Genomic DNA, 24,210 nt, shown 5'->3' with positions numbered 1-24,210 from the left:
AATAGTAATTGTTAATTTTGATTTTGAATAAATAATAGGTCGGATTACTGGAATAATATTATTTGTAATTTTATCAATTATTAAAATCAACAAGAAATTATACATTCTAAAATAATTATTTTTATTTTTGTTTCTAACTAATATTTGAAGATTGAGTTCATAGTTAATTGATACTTTTATATAAATACGAAATAATAAAAAAAACGGCACCATATATTGTCTTAAAGAACATATATGATAAAATAACTAACAACGTTTGGGAATCATTAAATGAAAACTGCTGGCGTACCCGTAAGTTAAAAGGAAGCCAGACAGTCTGACGATGTAACGCGTTACGTAACGAAGCGGATTACCCGCCCATAAGAAGCTATCAAAATTCCAACCCCCTGTCTTACCCCCTTAGGGATGGACATTCGTAATATCCGCATGTCTTTATCCTATAAGGAATCTGTCCAATTTCAAATTTGTATGTGTTATAGTTTCTGACATTTAGTGTTTAATCAGTTAGTAGTATTTCGCTTTTATATCGATGGATATTTTTCCCAGCTATATCGAGCTATACGGCGCTAATTTTAGTGGAGCTTGAGTCTAATATATGCTGTAAGCCATCATCACGAATATTCCCAATATGGGAGTTATAGTGCAGTTTTATTTTAATGACTTAGTCATTGCAGAACGGCTGTTTATGGAGACGAACAAGATTATATTTAGATTAATTAATGGATGGGTTTTATATGCCTAGAAGTTTGTTATTACTGTTTAATTAGTCTATATGCTTAGCTATTTTAATTGGAATTTAATTAATATAACTGACTAGTTTATATTATAATGTATCATACAGTAATAGTACGTTATTGTTGAAATACTGGATAATTTTTAATTGTTACGTATAATTTATTGTAGCAGAGTTTGTTTGTAACAAAAATACAGAAATCTAAGGATTAAACGCAAAAAACTAAAATGGATATAATTCTCAAAACAAAAATATAAAAAAATATTTTATGTGTTGATTAATGAGCTTATGGCAAATCAGCCATCTAAAAGAAATTTAAATGTCACGACTACGGAGATGATACTATTTTATCTTCTGACATTTCTTTAATGTATATAATAGGTAAGCGAACCGACTAATGGGACACCTGGTGTTAAGTCATGTTAAGAGGTCACCACTGACCATAAATATTTGTGTTGCTAGAAATATTAACAATCCCTTACCAATGCGCCACCAACCTTGAGAACTAAGGTGTTATGTTGTAACTAAATGTACAATGATATCTTAGTTCGCAGATGCAGTCCAATGTTTATGTACATCGGTGACTACTTACCATCAGGTGGTCAAGTCTGCCGAACTATGTTACGAGGCAATTTATTCAAATAAGATGTTAAATACGATGTATTTATCGAAACAAAACAACGCGGATCTATTTGGTACGATGAACCTAGTTCTCACAGCCTTGCATATATTGTAAGCCATTACATCATACCAGGTCCCGGGTTCAAAGTGAATATTTGTTTATTGAAAAGATAAATTATCAAAATCTATATTTAACTCTAAATAAGTCAAACATGCACTTCGTAACATCACTGATAATACACAACATTTACAAATATATACATGTTGGAATTATACAAAAACTCTCCTCACAATCAATACTTTATTTCTCCTGAAGTGGTTCACGATCCTTCCAATTCGACGATTAAAGTAAGAATGACAATTTCTAGGCTTACTCCTAGTATTTAATGTTTACACGCCCCTCCTCCGACTGTAGCAACATCCGGTTTCGATCCATTTTAAAAACAATTTAGTTTAGTCAAAACCGGATGTTGACAATCAACGCAAATTGTAACAACTATTTAAATCGAATTATTTATGCTGTTAATAGTTTAATACATTAAAACAATAAAATATGATCATGTTAAAATAAACATGCTAACATACATGTGTTCCTATTTTTAAATCTTTTCTTTAAATCCTCGTTCTCGGCTGTGAATGGAAACTCCTTTGTGTTCTTCTATTTCCTTCCTTTTGAATGGAAAATAATGTGCGACAATTGTATTATCCAACCAGCTTTGGAACAGCGTGGTCGAATAAGATCCAAGCCGCCTCTCCAAGGGTACCAATATTGGCAGATTACTTTAGTGTTTTACTTATTTCCAACCTGTTCAATATTTCGTTGTACATGCGTACAGTCAGAGTAAGAAAATCCTTCGTCAGTTTTCAAATTGATTCCTTTATCAAGTCGTAAACTCTTAGCATCCTTTGAAACTCAAACACTAAACAGACAACTGCATATAAAATTAAACTTATTGAATGACATTGCGACGCAATATGTCATTCTCAATAGGAAAAGCAGATTATCGCACATACTGAGCACACGAAAATAGATCTTAAGGTGATGAATCTTTTCTTACCCCGACTGTACATATACAGTCATATGTAGCACTCTCGCTAGCATTAAGTGTCGGGTCAAGGCTGCTTCTGTACCAACATAAAGTTCGCAACTTTAATGGGTGATAAGGAAACGTCAAACATATCTCGGCCGGGATTTCGACATCGCCGTAATTTTAAGAGCAAAGATATGAATTTGGAGCAAGCCAATAAAATAGTGAATCTACGTAACCGATAATTATAATGCGAGGGAAAGGCGTATCGACTTCTTGTTTCGTATTTATTATAACATAAATACGAAACAAGAACTAAAACGGTGTTAGAAGATTCGTGTTTTGGGTTTTGGATAATAAAAAAACGCAATGGTGATATCAGTTTGAGACTTTAATTATATATAAAATGTAGTTACTATACCAATTGGGTGAGTACAATGGTGGCAAGAATGCTAGAAGCATTCTCCGTTTTATTTCAATTTCGCTTTTCTAAGTAAAAAATGAGCCAGTATATCAAGAGGTCACCAGTGAAGGCAATAAAGTGAGGCGTTATACTTTTGATTAAATTTATTTAACTATTTTTCCTCAGTTTCCAAACAGATATATTTTAGTATACTTAGCGTGTTCAACCTGTTGGACTGAGCTTTTCCATCAAAGGACAAAATTTGTGTACCAATGGTATATTAATCTGATCTTACTTATATGTATGTCAATCCTAACTTCACAAACGATTTTGACAATTTTTGACATAAGTATTCTAGAATTACAAAATATCTTAAACTGATGCAACTTTGCGAAATCATTTTAGGGGTGGAACCCCTAAAAATGTTTTTTAATCAGGATTTATTCCGGAAGTAGTAAACCAGAAATAAGGTGCCGAAAGACGATTGCATACATCTGGAATGAGGATGCTAAGTTGGATGTATGGTTTGACAAGGCTGACGAAGATAAGGCATGATTATCTATATAAGAGGAAGTTTGGAACTGGCGCCAATGGCGGAAATCTTAGAGGAAATTGCTAATCGTGTTTTGGGTATGAAATGAGTAGAGGTGAATGACTTGTCGTTAAAACAAGTATTTAATATAAAATTCGACATATTGATGAAAGACCAAAAGAAGGTAGGAATCATTAAGGGAAGCATTAAAAATGTCTGAAATGATGGCTGACTGGGATGAACTGATAATTGAGTACAAAGAAAATATCGACTATAAGTCAATTGGCAAAAGTATTACAGGAGCTAAGTATTTTGTCAGAGCGTTTCTATAACTGTTTTATTCCTAAATACGAAAGCAATGTAATGCGAAAATCTACTTATCCACAACTTCACCACTAATAAAGCCAGTGCACATTCATACATGGTCAAACGTGTTTGTATAGTTACATATAATATTACTCACAGACGACCTTGAATTCTTCGCCGCATTGCTCCAAAATTTACTTACTCCAAAGTACTATTTTGTATTCGGTAATATATTTTTCCATACGAGCCAGTATTTTGCAACTCGACGTCCGCGAGCCTCGTTTAATTGGCAACATGTGCAAGTGACATAATAATCAAATGCCAATATCGCCACGGGGGGTCTGTGTGCTTAATCAATTCTATATATAACGAGAGAACTTCGGCTATGTAACAGGAATATATATACAAAGTTTGTTAACTTAAGCATATTAAAAATTGGACTAATAAGAAACTTTGTCAGATGGTGTAATGGGTGCATGAAAAGTTTTGGACAAAGAAAAGGAGTCTGATAACAACGTCTCTAGAAGGGAAGGCTTAGGACCGGAGCCAATTCGATTAGCCTTGATGACTCTTAAACGTTTTCATTGTTTATGTACTCAGAAGTATAATCATTTAGGAGATGACACACATTTTTAATTTAATTGTAATCTGTAGGTATTTTCCTGTAGAATATTTTATATAAGACTTTGCAACTGTTACTGTTTCAACTTTAAATTTCCAAAAATCATAGTTTTTTATTTTTAAATAATTGATTACTTCATATATTATATTAATTGCATCTGTATATTACTAAAAAACACAATTTTATTATAAAAACGCGGTAATAAGAACCCCAAGAAATCTGTCTTCGATATTTAAAAAAAATATTGCTCAGTAACAAATATATCGAAGAGTTGACCGACACAATTAAGATCGGTTAATATTTTGGCAGCTTCGTCCGCTTTGCACTCATCGCCAGTTCTTCCATCAGAACAATGATTGCATTCATTTGCTTCAATCAATCTTCATTCTTTAATTGTTTTATTTAAGAGTGAACGATTCGTCTCTACGGCTTTATTTTATCTATTAGTAGTGACTGTCTCAAAAATGTTTTCGTTGTTCTTAGTATCTGTTAAGATTTTCTCTCTTCGAGAGTATTAAGATCTTGATTGGACTACTCGGGCTCATATTTCTAGATTTGATTTCTGTGGAACTTCTGAAATAGTTGTTTTTGTACTTTCTTTTTTTTATTCTCTCTTGCTCTCTTGGAGTAGTTATCTGTTTGGTTATATTTTTTAGTATTAACGTTTTCATAAATAATATATCTTAGACCTCTTTGGGTAGAACCGATGTCATCTATTAGAGCATACCGCTAAAGTATTGAATCATATATAAGATATTGTAGACGCAACTGTTTTGGAAAAGGGTATGTCTGAAAATAGCACACATGATAAAGGTTTCATTCCCTCGTATCATCGTATCCAAAAAGTTTTTAAGCTCGTAACTATTGTTAAGAAAAAAAAAATCTACAATTGTCCCATAAAACAGTTCAGTGATATTAAAGGACATTCTTGTGAATGATTATTTTATTTACATTCACAATTCTAACAGTACTGAAATCTAACAGTTGAATATTTTAATTTTCACGCCATACCATTGCTAATAAACTAGCGTAAACAAGATCGCCCTATTTACATGACTCACGATCGTAACTCAACTCTATGCGCCTGCGCTGCTTGTACAACGACCTCCGCACACTGCCGATTGTTCCGCATTGTCCTTATATTTTAATAAATATTAATAAACGCATTAGTACATACCTAACGTAACGTTAATGCGTTATTTTATCCGTTTGTTTCAAATATTCTTTGTTGATTCTAAATAAAGCGTTGACATCATCTGCATTGTTTTCTTCGATTATATATTTCGTTTTTATATATTATGAATTCAAAATACGTTACTTTAGTACGAGTTTCATATAATGTTATTCATAATTTATAAATTTATTAAATAATTCATAAATATGTATATATACTATAAGCGTTGCGTAAGTTATTTCGTTAATCTTTAACTGCTCAATATTATCACAAAACATGTGTTAATACGAGCTATAAATAAAACTACAGATCGCCTACAGCTGTTAAAAGTGCCGTAAAATGCCATGTAGGCGCGGGCGCAGCTGATATTTCATAAACAGAGGCATTATGTTTTAGAGAATGACTTACAAATCGTCCTTGGGTTTAACTAATCTTTGCGAAACCACAGCTAAATCACAACTTTGGATCATAGATGATTCCTAATATGTTGTCTTCTCTTTCTCACATATACATATAGTATGTGATGGAAATGGAATGGCAGTTAAAGGTAAATGTTTTGTCGGTTTCGCACCGTCTCCGGCCAGTCTCGCGGCGCATGCGGCGCAGTTCGCGCGGTTACAACGCGTTATCCAATACGAATTGATGAATTGACGCGTTCCAAATTCGAAATTTAAATCGAAGTTTATCGATGTTTTTGGCGCGATCGTGAGATAGTGCATGGTGTGATTTTTAAATGTTTTTTTTTTGTTATGAGTTACCAGTAGCAAACAATTACCCAATTACGACTTTTTTTTTAATTTAAAATTGTTTATATTAAATAATTTGATGACTATATAATTCTTGAACTAACGTGAAAATAAATAAATATTTATTTTTCATAAAAACAGTTATAAATTGAAAACATAGTATATAAATCAATATTATTAATTGTTAATAAATGTAAAGAATTTAGTAGAAAAAGTTCAAGCCACTTTTTATAACCACTTAAAAACAGTTCTATTAAAAAAATATTTATATTATAGTATACGTGTAATACATTTAAAATAATATAATAATGATTGAATGCACAATGCAATATTAGGCAAACGTGGGCTTAAAGCTAAAGGCATTCTCTTATCAGTCAACCTAAGGAAGTGCAGGAATGCTAGTAAAGTGTGCATAAACGCGATGACATATTTATATTATTATAAACAATGGTTATTTTATTATATATTATTATTCGCGTAATAATAAATGAGTAAGCATTAAAATGATTTTATTAACATGTTATACCAGTAATTAATCTAAATATTTGTTAAATATATTAATTACAACAAAACCCTTTGTAATTTTTTATATTTGAAACTGGATAGGTTTAGTTAATTTGTATTTCTTTTTTTTTACTAAATTTTATATTTATTCTAGAAAGACTACGTATGGACAGACGAATAATCCAAGATTGCTTAGATTAATTGCTAGCTGTGTATTTTTTGTTCAGATTGCTGACGATTACATTTTTAATATTTTCAAACAACTAAGCTAAGTTTTAAAGTGATTCCAATTTTAGTAGTTTCTAGGAGGTATACCTATAATAGGGCAATACTAACTATTATTTATGTATGAGAAATTTCAAATATAATTCTATTTGAAAGCATACATAAGAGATAGATTAAAAAATAACACTTTGTAATAAGGTTATAGTTAACGCTTAATTAAAATGAGATAAAACATTAACGCTGAAATGAGTATTCAAAATATATGTCAATATTTGATATGAATATTTCTAGACGAAAGTGATTTAAAATTTCTGTTTGAATATTCGAAGCGTGTGCGACAAGATCACAGATAAAATAGAGAATTGAAATCACGACTATTTTCTTTTTCGGACGCCATTTTTTTTACAATATACAACCAAACAAGCAATATAAATATGTAATATTTGCAATAAAATATAGTAAGTATTTAATGTTGTATTTTAACATATGTACTATGTACATTATTTTATTATGCACATGCAGTTTTGACATACTTTTTAATTAAATAAAACCTACTTGTTTAGGGTTTCAACCAGCAACTTTCGGTTAAAAATCAATTGACTGAGTACTGAGTATAAAATTACTAAATTAAAAATGAATACCATTAATTTTTGGACTACCTTGGGGCCTCTCAATCCCCCTAATGTCTAAATAATCCTGCATAAATTGCTATATATACAGACAAACCTCTGTGCAATTATAAAGTCACTAACACATTATAATATTCCGACAATAGTCCTACGTCATAAAATAAATCGTAACCGTTCATTAATTGAATATAATTTCGAATTGCATGACACTTCTGTTAATTCACGCGCTGAGGACGAGACGTTTGAACGGCTATTCGAGACTTGGAAAACGTCCAAAATTCAGAATTGGCCTGATAGTTTCATTGTATTGTAACTTATGAAACAATAGGCCGTTTGTGTGAGGAGCTTTTAACACGAGCATTAATAAAATTCGAGTTATGGTATTGGTTGAATTAGTGGTTTGTTTAAATTGCACATATATTTATTCGAATTAAAATTCCTTTTTTAAATTACTTATATATTATATACTTATACTTATACTTGGTGGTAGGGCTTTGTGCAAGCACGTCTGGGTAGGTATCACCCACTCATCAGTTATTCTACCGCCAAATAACAGTACTTAGTATAGTTGTGTTCCGGTCTGAAGGGTGAGTGAACCAGTGTAACTACAGGCACAAGGGACATAACATCTTAGTTCCCAAGGTTGGTGGCACATTGACGATGTAAGGAATAGTTAATATTTCTTACACCGTCATTGTCTATGGGCGATGGTGACCACTTACCATCAGGTGGCCCATATGCTTGTCCGCCAACCTATACAATAAAAAAAAAAATTGTCAAAGAACATGATATCACCAGTTCAGATTATAAAATAATGGCTGTTTCTATTCATATATAATATGAATTTAATTAATTTGACAAAAAAGACACGCTGAGTTTCTTTCACCGGTTCTTCTCAGGTCGGGGTGTTCCCTTTTCCGAAGGGTGGTACTGTTTAATTTGACCATAAATAAGAAAATGTAATACTTCTACATTGAATAAAGTTGTTTTAGTTTGAGTTTGAAAAAAAAATGCAATGTGAAGTGCGCAAAAAACTCGAGTGTTTTTTTTTTCGTTATAGTCTGTAATTTAAAATTTTAAATATAATAAGTCATCGTACACACTATCTGTTTATCAAACATATTTAATTCAAGATAAACAAGTAATGTGCATTTCATTAAAACGCGTCGAGAGGCATCGTGATAAATAAGATTATGAATATATAAAGAAACATATTCACAACCATATATCACAATCATCAATCAAAATTACATACAAATGTATATAAAACCGACATAGCGCAGTGGTTTTAAAACAGGAATGTAATGAAACATGTCGGGTTCAAATTCGGAAAAAGAAAGACAATATGTATGGGGAAGTCGTGGGAAATTTACTGGATATTCTTTTTGGTTATAAGATAATGTATACCATTTGATTCCATTAAAATATATATAAAAATCCTTAACATAGTTGGTAGCTAGAATGGTCAGATTTGTTTTAAAACGGAACGCATTCAACTGTGAGTGCCCTATAAAAGCTTTTAAACGAAAATCGTTTGTTAAACAAAAACTAAACATCACGCATCTTTAAAACCAGCTGTTGTAACTCAGTGTCTCTTAGTCGGACACCAAAAACGAATTTATGACTAAAACGTCGTTAAACTTATTTCCTTATTCGAACATAGATTTGGTCTACGGAAGTTTTCTTACAAACTATTTAGATAAGGAAAGTCCTTTGTTCTCGAGATTTTTAAATGTAAAGCGCTTCCTCTTTATTAAGTCCCCCTGACCGATTTTAGTCATGGCGGCTATTCTCAATCGAGAATACACTGGTGATATTATAGGGCTCTCTCTATTATTGACTTGGAGCCACACAACTGTTAAAATCCTAAATTTATGGCATTAGGGCAATTTAGGGCAAGCTTTAAGTTAAAGAAATGACCTAACTGAAACCTACTTTTTAAACGCGACAGCCGGAAGAAATTACTTTTTTGTATTAACATGCACACACACACAGCACACATGTGTAATCGGATGTGTCGCTAGTCTTATATAAAACAGGATATATAAACAGTTTGTTTGTTTTAACTATCAAATCAAACCAAACAGTAACCTATTTATTGAGAGAGGTTATGATAGACATCACGCCGTATTAACATATAGGGTAAGAGCAGTAATTTATAACTCGGGTTAAAAAAGTGAAAAATGGCAGTCATCAAATAAGACATAAAAAAATAAAGAAAAAAAAAAACAGTAAGGATGGTTTCCTATGCTTGTGAAGTTTTAGAATTACGTATTATATATTTGTAGCCCAGTATTAATATCGAATTTCCCAGAAACTTTAATAAATTTTAATATTTTTTAACCCAACTCCGAAGTTAGTCATTCCGTGACTCATTTGAGTCAGTAAGTCGGAAATAGGACGCTGGTTTGAACTGTCATAGTGACGCCTTCGTTATTTCTCTGGAGAAAATACACTGTGACTCTTTTACGACGTTTTGCGTCTGTGAAACCGTCTCGGTGACAGGTTTTTTAGAAATAAACTTTAAATATAATCAGACAGAAGATATCTATAAAGAAATTTGAGGACACCAGTGGCTTTGTCTCAATTTTATTCAGCGAAGTCCTTGTGAAATCTATATTAACACGTGATCATTAAAAATGACGTATTTTGTTTAGTATTTAAAATAATGGTAAGGACCAAGGACACGATATTTAGAGCTAAGCTACGTCATTGATACATAAGTATCAAACTGAGTGCATTTTAAATACGAATCTAAGTTCGATTTGTCTAATTGTACAACTTAATATTACTACTAGTATTATTTCATAATCTATAATAATGGTTTAAATTCGAAAGATGCTCTGTATTTTATTGGCTATTTCACTTAAAATTAGCTATGAAGCAAGCTTGAAGCTAAGTGTGCATACTTTGTATAACTAAAGTCGGCCGACACACTGAAGCGTGAGCGAATTAATAATAATAATAATATTTATTTGCCAATAACAATAATACAGAAGATAAATGACACATACAGAGTACTTAGAAAAACATTAACAAGATAGTAGATTAATGACCCCATTCTAGGAAAATCCTGTGTTATGGGGACATTCATCCATCCACTACGACAATTAAGTCCTATGTGAAAATGTAACTCGATTACAATAAAATTATTTCCATCGAGTTCGTACCAATGTTCCGGCCATTATCTCAAACGTTCCTAACAATATATCCGATGTAAATAAGCACGTATCACGTAAACGCTTAAAGACACGTCTGTCGTTATATAAACGTCTGTAATACTAGAGATTTTACGCAAGCGACTAGAAATTATGGGCCCGACGTAATAACCCATTTCTGAGATCCGCTAAGCGTCGAGGAACAGAGATAATGGTTTAATATGTTCCGAATTTTCCGAATTCATCCACATATAGGGATTGCACTGTGTTATATTATGTAAGTCAAATAAAATATTGATATTTGTAAATATTTGAAATGTGGCATTGTGTATTTTCAATTGTTTTGTGCTGTTTGTTTATTTATTTTATATCGTACACATGCACACATTTATGCTACGCTAGCGGTCTGCTCCGGCTTCGCACAGATGCTTTGTCTATAGTACTATATTGTCCATGTATTATATACAAAAACCTTTCTCTCGAATCCTCCATAACATGCACTTAGCTAAGCTCACATCGTTAACTAGCCACCCGCCCCAGCTATTCACAGGTATCAATACTGATACTAAATATATAGAATTTGATTATCTCCATCACATCTTTTCTATATTCTCAATGTGTTATAAACAAAGACCTTGTTCTCGAATCGATCTATCTATTTAATGAACCGCACCAAAATCCGCTCCGTTATTATAAAGGTCTAAGCATACATAGGGACAGACAGCGGTAAGCGACTTTGTTTTATACTATGTAGTAAATACATATTGTGATTCCAGTGTCTCTATCAAGATTCGTTGACTCGCCTTCCGATTCCCATTACGCATCCATATTAGTGAAGGTAGGTATTCCCGACGATACACATCTTTGAAGTTATTCTTAACCGCGGAATGTGAACGCGAGTGGATCATAGCTTCAAGTCATCTTATTATATTTACGACACGTCCACTGTGTACGCTCACGACGGCCGGCGGCTGTTGTTGAACAAATAACATCTATACAAACACGTCTGTGCTGATTCAGAGATCCAGTTCATCTGATGTATATTTAGTTAATGTATCGTATTTCGCGAGTGATGATGTCTTGCTCTTACAGATTGTTTTTTTTTTTTGTGTGTATACGTTAAGAGAATTTAGAAATATTTTTTATGTCGTCGAGCCGAGATAGCCCAGTGGTTAGAACGCGTGCATCTTAACCGATGATTGCGAGTTTAAACCCAGGCAAGCACCACTATATATATGTGCTTAATTTGTGTTTATAATTCACCTCGTGCTGGGCGGTGAAGAAAACATCGTGAGGAAACTTGCATGTGTCTAATTTTATATAAATTCTGCCACATGTGTATTCCACCAACCCGCATTGGTACAGCGTGGTGGTATATATTTCAGACCTTCTCCACGAAGGGAAGGAGGCCTTAACCCAGTAGTGGCAAATTGACAGGATGTTGTTGTTGTTGTTGTTTTTATGTGGAGAAGAGCGCAGAAAGCAAAAAGTTACGAATATATTATAATATAATTTTTAAACAATCAATCCAATCTTAGAACATTATATGACTATGTTTGGGTTCTTTTACTGACCTACTGACCAGCTTTCGCCAAGCTACATCTCATTTTTAGTATATTTCGTAGTTTTCAAATAACTCGTAAAAACAAGTATAGAAAAAAATGGATTATGCTTGCCAGCAACCCGTCACGACTTCACTCTAGTAAAATTAAGTAATAAAGAAAATTATGTTATACAAATATAATTTACGTCAAAGCATTTAGGAATAATCTAGTTTCCTACCAACAAATAATTGAATTGGATCAATATATTACCCCCACTATACAATCAAAAAGATTTCATCCCTTAATATTAGTATAAATAATCATATCACTTTCTGAGTCAAACAACATTTATTCCAGACGCATTAAGCTCGCGTTATTCTTTAGTTAGGTAAGTCTTGTTTTATAATTTCGTATGTATAGTACGACACAACTTAGATGTAGCATCGGCTAAATTCGTAATACCGATCACATCCGAATTAAGTTCGCTATCCCAAACCATCAATATTTATTTCTAATGTGAATGATCTCTACACAACCGTGATAAATTTTAATATAATATGACCTAACATATTCGTCAATTTGACACGTCGATTTATATGCACTTGCGTTGTCGGGTTGAACTGATGCGGGAATCTATAGCGACGAATAGCGTCGAATGGGAGCTTTTTCTGTTCGTTGTGTAAATCGGCAGTAATCGGTTTTATTGAATTTGCCGATGCTACATGTAAGTTGTGTCATAGTATAATTGTGTGCATAAAAAGTTTATCCGTTAACTTGAATAAATGACAAATAAATTTTATAAACATGTATTTTTTAAGAGTAAATATAAAAACACATAACATCCTACTACTATTATAAAGGCGAAAGTTTGTATGTATGGATGTATGGATGTTAGTTACTCTTTCACGTAAAAACTACTGAATGGATTTGAATGAAACTTTACTACAATATAGCTTATATATCAGAATAACACATAGGCTACAATTTTTGAGGTTTCTAATGTGAGGTCGTAAAAAACACATTTTTGCGCTTACATTGCAAACGCTCACTGAATCCTACAAGATAGATCAAAACAATGTACTACAGTATTGTACAACTTAAAAAGGTCTACAAAAAAGTCCGTGATAGTATATGTTTATCTCTTAGGAATAACCCACAATAACCATTTTTTATCCTTTACTTTGTACGAGAAATAATGACTTATTTACGAAGCGATTTTAAGCGATTACTAGACTAGACGGGACGAACCTGAAGTCCACGCGAACGAAGTCGCGGGCAAAAGCTAGTAACATATAAATATAAAAACACATAATATAACGAGATAAAAACTGGTAGATCAACGCGATTATGATAATTATTGTAACGATAAAAAAAAATAACCGCAAAAATTCTTCAATCGAACGCGACTGGACGTGTAAATTGTAAGCTTAATTTTACTACTTTAATTTTCTCGCAAGTATTTAATGATTATATGTTAACTCGGTGGGTAACCTTGGCGGACATACACGGAAATAGTAGAAAAAAAAAGGAAATTAAAAAATGCGATGGTCGGCGTGTCATTAATTTGAGTAATAAGTGAGACGGACCCCTCCCACAAACAAACATGGCTAATCACCTACTTCCATGTCATTAATGGTGATTTCGATGATTGATCAGGACTGCAAGACGTTAATTCTGAGATGTCAAGGCTGAAACCGTCAGAATCGTCCGTTTTTAAAGATTACAAATGTTGTCTTTAATAGCTTTGCTAATATTGTAGTTTTCCTTGTGATAGAGAGAGGAGAATCTTATTTTATTAAACCCAGCTCGACACAATCACTGACGTTCGAACTGGGTTTTTCATATATAGTTCCATTTATAATTTGTTTGACATTGTATTGTTTTTTTTATTGATAAGCTGTTTTTGCCTCTTGAATAGTAACGTTACTATGTTTAGACTATATTGTTGTGTATTTTAAAATTATTATTGATTCAAATTCAATTTGTGAGTAACGTTGACCTGGTGAGTTTCTTTCACCAGTTGATCGCAAGATATTCTCTTTTACGGACAGGTGGTCGTTTTCAATTATACAGTCAATAAGTAAGTGTTATTCTTCTATATTGAATAAATTTACAACAACAACAACAGCCTGTAAAATACCACTGCTGGGCTAAAGGCCTCCTCTCCCTTTGAGGAGAAGGTTTTGGAACATATTCCACCACACTTCCAATGCAGGTTGATTTTATTTGATTTGTTATTCTTGTATGAACGAATAATATCAATTATGTTTTTGTTATTTTAATGAGTATTAGTTATTCGATGTTACTGCGTATCGAAATGACAAGATTACAATTTTAATTATATCGTTTTTTTGGTCACGAATTCAATACAAATATTATTTTTTTTAGAACGTTTGAATATATATTTTTTTATACCAAGTAGACGGTAGACCTTAATCTATAATGCCTAAAATGGAAATGTTATTATTTAAATGATTTGGCTTTATATCGTTCTATAAACTTAGGTTGTTTCACAGATTATATCTTATTTACTGTTTCAGTAACTTCATGCTTATCTAAGAGGAAGCTGTGCGTCTCTGACGATGATGTTATCTGAAGCCCACTTCGTTAGCATGTCCACTAACAACACTGATTCCATAAACTAATGTTTTATTAAGATTTTGTGATTAATAATAACTAATCAAAGACTTGTTGATGATATTGGAATTCTTTAAAACATTAAATCATCTCGCCCAAAACGCTTAACACTTTATTTGGTCAAGATCTTGATGACATTAGGTTTTTTGACATTTGGCGACCTCGGACCGAGAGTAGCGTGTACGCCGGTTTTCATGGCTCTGATGGCCCGGATCCGATTCCCGGCCGAGTCGATGTGGAAAAAGTTCATTAGTTTTCTATGCTGTCTTGGGTCTGGGTGTTTGTGGTACCGTCGTTACTTCTGATTTTCCATAACACAAGTGCTTTAGCTGCTAACACTAGTATCAGAGTAATGTATCTGATGTTGCACAATATTAGTTTATTTATTATTATTTATTAGGTGGTCTATTTGAACACCTTGACGCATTCATAAATTAAAAAAAAAAACAAAGTTGGATGACCGCGACAATTTCTGACTAATTGGTATAAGTCTAGTTCTTATCTAGACGTGTTTGAGTTTTTGATTTATTTAAAAATATCGCTATTGAAGTACTTGAGATTGTTTTTATGAAAACGTTTCTTTAATATTGAATTTATGAGTTTTTATAATCGGTGACTAATAACATGTAATTGCTATGACGTATTGAATGTCATACATATTAAGTTTTTTCATATCAATTTGTTCTTTATTTAAATATCTTGTGGATAAAATAGATGTTTGTATGTACTGTTCACATATAATGGCGCGCCCTTTCACCTTGAAACATCAGCGTACATTATTAGTAAGAAACTGTGTGTTATATAGTTAGTAAGGGGTTGGTCTCGTCAAGAATTTAGAGAATAGACAAATGGCACTGATCCTGTCTTGGAATATGTTTCAAACTTTCTCCTCAAAGGGAGAGGAGGCTTTAGCCCAGCAGTGGGAAATTTACAGGCTGTTGTTATTGTTTCTGCTGATCCTAAAGCTCTGATTTCAAACACCAAGTCGAGCCCTTTAAAAGTTAACAGACAAATATAAGTAAGTAAAAGACAGATGTTCTCGGAAATTAGAAGTGTTTAGATTCCCTTGCTTTAGAAAGCACGTAAAGCCGTTCTGCCCCTGGAATTTCCTGTCGTATCGGATTTGCTGTTCTATCAGATTATGAGAGTAACAATAGATCGCACCTGTGATTGCTGCGCACACTGCACTTACCTTTCCATATCTGCACAACCACAAATAATGTGTCCACAGATAATGTGTTCACAATGTCAGGTCGACATCATCATTATGAACGCTTAAGATTTATTTTGCGTATTTTAAATAAAGAATGCCAACCGGAAACATAATTATCTGATTGGTCGAGTTTTATTATCTCTCGCAATAATAACAAGGTCATCGTATTATCTTCCAAGCGCACGGAAAGCGTTTAAGGTCGTCCTCTTGTAAATTCTAAGTAGGTATGTTGGAAATGTGCCTTAATATTAGTACCAACGTCGCTTATTTATATTAATATCAGGTGGAGCAAATTGTTCTGGACAGATATTTGCGCTGTGTTTTTAATCCTTACGTGACCACCCTCACCAACCGTGGGAATTAAGGTGTCTTATCCCTTGTGCCCATAACACTGGCTCACTCATCCAACGGGATACTAGATATTGCTGTTTGCCAGTAGAATATATGATAGGTAGGTGGAGACTGGCTTGAACAAAGCCCTACCACTAAGTGCGATAGTGTATAAAGGGTTGATTAGTTAAACTAAAAGAAACACGTTTCTTATTAAAACGACGACAATTATTTTTATAACTAAATGCCTGTATACAAAGTTGTCAAGTAAGCCCTTTCATATGTAAATCAAGAAATGATTGATGAATGGAAATGGATTTTTCGCCAATTGAATCATTATTATAATAAAAATTATTTTTTTATAAATTAGTAATTCTTTTTTAATAAATATTGCTTTTATTGAATCGTTATCTCTTGATTCAATTTGATTGACATTTGTTAAGACGATTCAATAAGCATTCGATTAAGCATTTGATCGTCTAAAATCGAATGTTTTATTTTAGACAAATAGTTGTACTTGATTATACTATCAGTAAAATAAAAGATTAATAAAATATATGTACTAAATGCCAATGGGTTTATACAAGAGGTGTTGCCAATTATAAAAAAATCCTTTTTTTTTAAGCCAGTGAGAGGATAATTACACTTACTTGCTTCTGCAGAGGACAACCACTTCGTTGCGTGTTTACGAGAGCAAACATTGTTTATATTTATAAAATTGCAATCAAACTCTGATTGTTTCACCCACATCCTTAATATTTCTATATAAGTATCAAAATTAAAAATAATAATCGCCAATTTTCTGTGATATTTCGATACAATATCGTACACTAGTTCGCGTTTTAGGAGTTTGGTTGTCATGTGTCAGCCAAAAAAGTAGCGTATGTACTTCCTTGGAGCTTACATTTGCTTCATACCAAATTACACCAAATTCAGTTCAGCGGTTTGGTAATGAAAGAGCGACAGATAGAGAGACACAGTTACATTCGTGTATATAATATTAGTATAGATTACACCGAGATGATTCTGGATTGAATGTGGAATTTAACAGAATAACCTTCGATCAAATCCAAATAGATTTTGATTGTTTATTCTATACTATAATATATAAAAATAAACAAATGTCATATAACGAAAGAGTATAAAGAAATCTATGCTATTATATAAAGCTAAATCTGTTTTTATCTCAAGATCTTGTAGTCCATTTGAAAAGAAATTTTTTGCTTCAGATAGTCTATTTATTGAGAAAAGTATTAGGACTATAACATTATAATAAAACGAGCAATTCTACTAATTTATGACGATTACGATACGAATCTCTGCCGATCAGACTTCGACTGGATAACAACTGGATTTTCTTAATATATAAAAAAAAAAACGTTTAAAAAATTACGCAGACAGAAAATGTTTGCGACAATAAGAGCAGTTTTTTAAAATGTTTTTTTTTTCCACGTATAGTACTAACAGCCTCTAAATTTCTCACTGCTAGGCTAAGTCATCCTTTTCTTACGAGGAGAAAGCTATGAGCATATTTCACCACACTGCTCCAGTGCGGGTTGGTGGATTCACAAGCAGATTTTCCCACGATGTTTTCCTTCATTACCAAGCTCGAGTAGAACTAACTAAGCACATAAAAATTCAGTGCTTGGCTGGGTTTGATCGCCCGCAATCATTAGTTAAGATATACTCACTCTAACCATTAGGTTACAATAATAAAACGATCTATCGTATTACTTGTGTGATCTTGGCCTACGTACTCGTTCGGTATCCGACCAGTTTGGAATAACTTTCTACGGGACACGCGGTATGCGAGCGACGTTTATGAGGAAACGTTATCACCGCCGGCTATCTTAATTACTTTGATCGTTCACTGTTTTTACATCAATAAAATTTGCCGCTTTATCAGCTACCCGACTTGATATTTCTTTTTATTTGATCCCTATCGGGTATTTTGATTTAGCAAAGTTTAAAGAAATTGACAGATTCAGGAAGAACTTTTGGAACGCGTGTCTCGTTTATTAACTTATTAATTTTAAAAATAAATTAAATGTCAGGTGGTAAATACTTGATATTATACACGCTCGGATGCTAATGTGAAGGTACTATAAGAAAATTTACATTTCTCTACACAGTATAAAACAAAGTCGCTTGCCGCTGTCTGTCCCTATGTATGCTTGATCTTTCAAATTACGCAACGGATTATGATGTGGTTTGTTTTAATGGATAGAGTGATTTGAAAGGACGATTTTTGTATGTAGTACGTGGACAATAGCACGGGTCTCTAGCTTGTAATATTTGTAAACGAATCAAGGAAAATGTAGGTGATCTATTTGTCGCATACGGTTTTCCTCGTGTTTTTGTCATCAGTCATTACGCAAAAATTTAACCTATGTCCTTTCTCGATTGAACTCTGGAGTCCAATTATTATACCTACCAAGTTTCATCAAATTCGATTCAGTCGTTTCCTCGTAAAAGAGCAACTGACAGACAGAATCTTCAAAAAATATCCACGTCACGAAACCTATAGTCACATTAGTACGCAACGGTGTAATAATAGACTCTAAAAACTCATTTATGAGGCTAATCCCATAACCATTCTCCGATTTGTCATTCGTTGACGTAGTTTCGTTATTGAATTGAATTTAGGATGGCGTGATCCAATTTCGTGCAGTAGGTCTTGTATCTATTGCCTCATCACTTTTATTTGCAATTAACTAACTGACAATGACTCATTGGGTAAGTTGTGTTGAGTTTAATAACCTAGCTCACAGCTCAGGGGTTTCTAAATCTTTTTGCTGTTGAAACGTTAAACTATTTTGTATAGTAAAATTTGTAATATCGCCATTCTCTAAACAGGGGTCTACAAAATTTTCTGAATTCAAGAAAGTCGTAATTTTTCGTAAATAGAATTTCATTAAATATAGGCTACGAAAATGCTAGATAGATATGCTTTACAGATTAATTAAGTATTGTATATTTTTCTTACTTTGGTAACCAAAACAATATCACTTTATATTCCAATTGATTTTAATTGGATACTTCAAGTTCCTTGCAAGGAACGCTTGGAGTATCTCCATGAAAACCGCGGACCGCGCCTTAAGAGCCTCTGCCTAGGGTATTTTAGTTATTATAGTCTGACGTTTTATGATGATTGATCAGTAAGTAACGTTCTCTTTAATAATAACTGTTTTTAATAATCCAACGATAACTTACATTGGAATATTTATATAATATTAATATTTGTTTCTAATTTAGGTTAATATAGGTTAATTTTTTGAGTTCTCTTTTCGAATGACCTGAATGACTTAGGCGTTAATTTCAAATATTATATACATTATTCTGAAGTTGTGCGCGTACTTGTACCAATCTAGACATCAAGAGTCTACTTTTTTGAATTTTTTTAAGTAACGATAATGTCATATTTTGCGCCAAGATTCAGTCAGCTTTGACTTTTGTTTCTTTTCCAATTAATTTCTAATCATTATCTGTAAAAAATCTCATCTCATCTTTAAGTCCCCCTTTAATGTTCTTAACTATATTTTAAGAATGTCTTTCATTAGTCGCATTTTATTGAATGTGTGTTGTTACTTCATTTTCTGGGCGTGACTCTTCCATTAGCTAAATTGCCTGAACAGAGTTTTGGTCATTTCCCGCTGTTTACTCTGTATCCTGTATTGCCATTAGTTACATATTCGATATTTTCTCATTTCTCACTTTCAAATCGAATAAAAGTTTCGTTCGTTTGACATTAGGTATGAAGCATTATTTTTCATTTTATACGTGAGTACAAAATACTTTCGAGGAAAAGAAATTGCGAGTCATGTTCTTGGGAAGAGATCACTTCTGACCTGATAATCGAGTGACAGGCGTCGGTTACGAGTTCAAAGAATCAAAAAGTCATCGATCTGTCAACCTGCGACGCAGTTATGAATAATAACTGATATTACTAGCTGTGTCTTCATGCATAAATAAAACTGAAATTTTATATGTAATTCTAAACTATCCTAAATTTACCTTATTACATCAGCTATCGTTCCGATCTATAGATTAGCCAGAACAAACAAACAGACAGACAAAAATTTAAAAATAGTTATTTTAGTATATCTACAGTAAATATATATGCATTTAGTAAAAAGCGGTTATTTGTTATGACAAAGAGAGACTGTAATTTTATTAGTATCGTTAATACAAAGTGTAAACAGTTTAATTGATGTATAGCAAGAATAATTCACTATAGAATACGAAATGAATCATAACATCACAAATCTTCAATATATAGGATATGTGTATATTTTAATAATATATATATATACAATAAATTTGAAAACAAAGACTGAGGCGTCGAGGAAGTGTAACATCGATGTCGCTATGACACAAACGAGCTCCTCTACAGGAATTCCCTGTTCTGATTCATCGGATCCTTTGGCGAGGCTCCAGTCGCACCCGCTAATAAATAATAAACAACACCGCTTCGCTCGTTTTAATGATCTTGCGGTTTGATGCGATTATGGCTTTGGAATAATTCACTAAGTTCAATATTACATATTGTATTGAATTTATAAGATTTACGATTTATCTTTTGAAAGATAGTTTTGGTTTTGTTTGAGGTGCTTGGTTTTGTCAATAATTAACACGTACATCATAATCGATGATTGCGGGTTCAAATCTAAGCCAATGAAATTTCATGTGCTTAATTGGTGTTTATACTTCATTTCCTGCTCTGTGATGAAGGACAACATCGTGAGGAAAGCTGCATGTGTCGAATTTTAACGAAAGATTGCCTCATGTGAAAACAACAACCCTATCATTGGAGCAGCGTGGTAGAATTTGCTCCTAACCTTCACCTCAAAGGGAGTGGAGGCCTTCGCCCAGCAGTGGGAAATTTACAGAATGCATTTGACGTGTTCGACCGACCAATCAATTTGAAAATAGATTTAGTACGAATCTTCAATACATGTATCCCATACGTTTTGCAAGAATACTATAATTGTGAAAGTCAATGTCGCATATTATATTTTCATATTTCATTCATAGAAAATAGCTCTATTGATTCGACAACATCGCATTTTTTGTCTCACTCTTTTGTCATACGATTTCTTTCCGAATATTTTGGACGATCTATCCATTCGGTTGTTTCAAAGAAATGGTTCAATCGAAATACACAACGTGGTAATATCTTCAACATTTTTGATTGCAGTTCTGATTCAGCGCATCCTTTGGCGCAGTTCCAATCCCGCACATAATATCGTTTCGCTAATAAATAATAAACAAAGCAACGCTTTAATGGTCTCTCGTGTAATATTGTGAGTGATTTTAGAAATTGATACCGTAAATTTATATTAAATTAGCCGTGTACCGCCCGCTTTTGCTCGACGTTAATTAAACCTCGGCAATGATCATGATTTACGTGTTTTTATTTAGTTTTTTAACTTATCCGCCCGCATCTTCGTTCGCGTTTTGGGGGATTGGTTTTTCATTTCTTGGGCAAAAGAGTAGCCTATGTTCTGCCTTGGAGTTCAAGTCTGCTTCATACTAAATTTCGTCCAATTCGGTTCAGCGGTATATCAGTGAAAGAGCAACAGACAGACAGACAGATTTTCTTTCATATTTTTAATAAGGTTCTAGGTTATGGGGTAAAGCTGCAGTTTATTTGACAAGTAATTTTCATTAGCATGCCAGACAACTATTTTTTTTATTCGAATTTTGGGAAGTAAATATTGTCTTGTTCGATCGTTAAACTTACCCTTGATCTCCCGCTGATCGTGTCAGTTTGTTTGGTTATGACGAAAATGAGAAAAACTGGCGTGACTATTGCCCCTCATGCTACGATGTCATATACAGTTTAATAGTTTGAGAATGACTTATCGGTCGAGAGTCATAACTTTCAATTACTTATGTATTTGATAATAAAACATTTACATGACAGATAAAGAATTACTAACAACCATTATATAATACGGCCATTATTAAAAGGTCACGAATATGAATTATAATTATCGTGTTAATGTGAATAAAGCGGCGAGTATGGGCTTTAATTGTTCTGAACATTTTAAGCCCTCGCTCGCTTCTTTAAGCCCTTTCATTTGATAACACGAGTAATTTATTTTTTTAGTACTTGAGCCTATTAAAAGGCGAAAGATTTATACGTTTTGAAGGGAAACCAGAGATGTTAGAGTCGAGATAGCCCAGTGGTTAGAACGCGTGCATCTTAACCGATGATTGCGGGTTCGAACCCAGGCAAGCACCGCTGATTCATGTGCTTAATTTGTCTTTATAATTCATCTCGTGCTCAGCGGTGAAGGAAAACATCGTGAGGAAACCTGCATGTGACAAATTTCGTAGAAATTATGCCACATGTGTATTCCACCAACCCGCATTGGAACAGCGTGGTGGAATATGTTCCAAAACCTTCTCCTTAAAGGGAGAATAGGCCTTTAGCCCAGCAGTGGGAATTTACAGGCTGATGTTGTTGAGCCTATTACTCTAAAGAGGTCCATATAAATGTGACGTCAAAAAGGCAGTGGACGATGTAGATGTTTTATAATGCCACCTCATTTGTCGAATTATAGTTATTAGTTTAGATACATAAAATCGGCTGAAAATCAACATTCTATTTTAGTCTCATAAACTCGAAATTATACAAAATTAAATTATCTAATGATATAATTGAAATAATGATCTGTCATTGTAATTAATAATGAATGTAATTAAAATAGCATTCTGAGAACGGAGCTTTTTTACGAGATGCAATCTAAGTTACTCACGGAGATAAGATCATAAAATGACTTTAAAAGTAATAAAATATTAATACCATGAACTACAAATTTAAAGTCAAAAATCTTGATTCAGTATGTATTATCACTTGCTTATTGATAGTCAAGATTCTACCGCCGGTTCCTAAATTATCACCAAGAATCTAAGAAGAACTGTAAAAATAACTCGACATAATGATGGCCAATGGTCCATTGAGTTGGAACCAATTCGGAGCAATATTTTTTTAATGAAATTGGACGTACGGTTTGGCAATTGTTCACCATCGTCTGAATACATTGGCTGTAAAACATTCTTAACTATATTTTACATCACCAATGCGCCACCAACCTTGGTAGTAGATGTTATATCTCTTGTGCCTGTAGTTACATTTGTTCACTCATCCTCCAAAACAGAACAAAATTATACTAAATAGTCCTGATGGTTGGTAGAAAGTGTAAGTGGAAAAGTTTGCCCTATTTCTGAACAGAAACAAATTTTAGTTTCAAGGGAAAAATGGGCATTTTCATAAATGATTCAATAAAGAATCTACTTCAACACTTTATGCTTTAAAACTAGAAAAAAAATACAACCTTCAACCTTTATTTACGCTTATAAAGCTCTCAAGCACTTAACTGGAAGTTGGTGCTTGAGTCACGCTCACTCGACGGCTCTCCTCTATCACGACATCGGTGTTACGTCATCCTTTAACGTAATGCGAATAAATTAACAATTTTAATTAAAACATATATTACAAAAAAAGTTAGAAACAACGACTCGTATTTACTAAACAAGCACCACTCTATTTTCGTATAAATTTATGGTTTAAAATTCAACTAATTCTCGGCGGAGATGGACACCGTCAGAAAATTCTGCCTCCTTATGTCTGGATACATCAAATGTAACTCACCAGCTCGCATGGAATTTCTGTGCTGGAATAAGCTCCTAATCTTCTCATGAAGAAGGGGAAAGGCTTTTGAAGTCCAACCATGAGGCATTAATAGGCTATTACTTTATGTAGGCTTACTGGCAAATACTAAGACAGACAGACAATT

General features: G+C 33.1%; 1 protein-coding gene across 1 annotated transcript in view; it reads left to right on the top strand.

Annotated features, from left to right (window-relative positions):
• The first annotated feature begins 5,986 nt into the window (after positions 1–5,986).
• LOC124540236 (focal adhesion kinase 1) overlaps positions 5,987–24,210 on the top strand; it is a 71,300-nt gene continuing 53,076 nt past the window's right edge. The window contains exon 1 of the mRNA XM_047117702.1: positions 5,987–6,139. The gene's annotated coding sequence lies outside the window, so the exon portion shown is untranslated. The remainder of the gene's footprint in view (positions 6,140–24,210) is intronic.

Source organism: Vanessa cardui, chromosome 24 (genome assembly GCF_905220365.1).
Source record: "Vanessa cardui chromosome 24, ilVanCard2.1, whole genome shotgun sequence".
Classification (NCBI taxonomy): domain Eukaryota; kingdom Metazoa; phylum Arthropoda; class Insecta; order Lepidoptera; family Nymphalidae; genus Vanessa; species Vanessa cardui.
The sequence above is the reverse complement of the archived record's forward strand: the minus strand, read 5'-3'. Positions and strand labels throughout refer to the sequence as shown.